Source organism: Telopea speciosissima, chromosome 6, assembly GCF_018873765.1.
Source record: "Telopea speciosissima isolate NSW1024214 ecotype Mountain lineage chromosome 6, Tspe_v1, whole genome shotgun sequence".
Taxonomy (NCBI): Eukaryota; Viridiplantae; Streptophyta; class Magnoliopsida; order Proteales; family Proteaceae; genus Telopea; species Telopea speciosissima.
Window position 1 is genome coordinate 21,294,079 of NC_057921.1, and position 2,367 is coordinate 21,296,445.

Sequence of the window (2,367 nt, forward strand, 5' to 3'; positions counted from 1 at the left end):
GAATAAGAGGGATTCCACTCACTAATCTAGGAGTGCCCGACAACACTACAACCCTTCATGCCCTAAGTCCATACAATTGGGAACAAACCAGGAGCACCATAACAATCCACAATCTCACAATAATTGAACTAAATAAGGTCCAATAATTGGCATGAGAGCGAGACAGAGAGAGCATGCTCTAAAGGTATGACATAGATTAATAATTTATAAAGATCATTAAAAAAGAGTTAAATAAGTTAGATAGAGACACAATTTAATTTGGGTTCTCTACATCATGAAATACCAATTCCCATGACACTACAATTGAAGTTAAAATGAAAATATAATTCAAGGACTTGGTGGATTCGAACCACCATCCTCTTGAAATATGGAGTCATTTCTCACACCCCAAGTACTCTGCCAATTGAGCTAAAGACCCATATTTAATACTTGTGAAATCAGGAAAAGAAAAATGCTGCTATTAACCAGCAAGAATAAAAAACCAACAAAGGAAAAGGAAATTACAGTGGGACAAAGTTTATTGATTAATGAATTATCCTCTGAAGTATACAAGCACGAAAAAGCAGTCAGAAAAATATAGCAAGAAACTGTGCTAGATAATAACGTACTTTCTACTCGATCCTTCAAGAGTTAAAACATATTGAAGGAAAGAAATTAACAATTGTCATAGTAAATGGAATTCAGAAGAGATTCACTTACAAGAGAAGAGGCAGAAAGTGTGGCGCTAAAACATTTTGAAGGCTTATTTTCTCACAAAAAAACCTTGTAATAGATAAGGAAGCATAATGTCTGTCCAACGGTAGAGGAATCGAAAGAATACAAAACAGCTTTGAAGATTAGAAAACCCTTGCAGCATGAAGGTGTTCGAAGCTTGAACGAAAAAGGGGATGGGAAAGGGTTCCCACCAAAAAGAAAACAGAAAGGGAATTTTAATATTGGAGTAGCAACAATGACTATCCCTCAATGTCTTCTTAAAAGTATAATTACCTTGAGAAAAAATGAAATTTAAAGCCAATAGGGATGATGGAAAAGTAGAAACAAAACCAAGCAAGAATAAGCCTGGGAAGCAAAAGTTTTTACTACACATCGAAAACTCAAACCCCCAACTAAAACAGATTCCGCATAAAACAATACATGAAGTATAGATATCAATGACAAACTAAAGCTTGGCCTGGCCAAACAAATGAAACATCAAGCAATGTCGTTTAGAGAAAAAGAAAGACAAAGAGATTATTGTAAAGAAGAAGAACGCTGTTTGGAGAAAGAGAGGGAGGGACGAATCTGCCTAGCATTTGGAAATTTTGGACGAACCACATATAAGTCACCACAGAATGTCACTCAACTCGATCATAAGAATAATTTTCATGTTGAATTTGATTTTCTAGTATACAGGACTTCAATTATCTTTAACTCAAAATAATTGCAGTGTCAAACATAACAACGAATACATTCTCACAAATATAGAGTTCACAAAATGCTCAAGCAAAGGAATACACAAGGTCTGCACAAAGTTTAATTGCATCAACCATTCGTAGCATCTAGCAAATATGGAATTATAAGATGGTCCTCAACTACTTCAGAGCAGATCCTCAAATTGTTTTAGACCAAATTCTAGTCTAGAAAATTTCAGATCATCTTTCCACCAATAGAACAGTAACTATTAAGATCATATCTCTTTTAAAAATGAAGAAAAATAAGGAAGCACAGTGAAAAATCATACAAGGTTATTAATAGATAAATGAACTAAATGAAAACACTCAAAGCAGTGGAGAATAAACTGATAAGAAAATTTCTGTTAGAATTTATCCCCCACTTCTCCCAAAAAAAAATGTTGATACAACCGAATTAATCAAATAACTAAAATATAAGCAGATTTTGTATCAAAGGAAGCTGTCACACGGAGACTCTGTTAATTCCCCCGTCCATGGTGTAACAAAAAGGCAACAGAGATAAGAAGCTTGACACTCAATGGTGGTTAGCATCAGACTATAACATTTTGGTGCATCAAGATACAACATAATTAATCGAATGTTTGATGAACGAAATTTGATCCAGTACGAAACTCACCAGAATGTTCCTTAGATGGCCTGATGCATCTATTGTAAGGCTAGTGACAAACGAAAATTTTATTTTAAGGGGAGAGGCTTCAAGACTAAAATTGTGCAAATAGATATTGGAGACCAAGAAAGCAACACCTCTGATATAAATAAACATATCCATACAGAATTACTGCAAACAATGACCTAAATAGATAGTCCATTACGTTTTGCATAAGTTGGTGAATTCCCCAAATTCTTCACCACAGCTTTTGGCCAAACTAAACAGTCAATTGCTGACCTTTTTTTACATAGAAGAGGAACTACATAA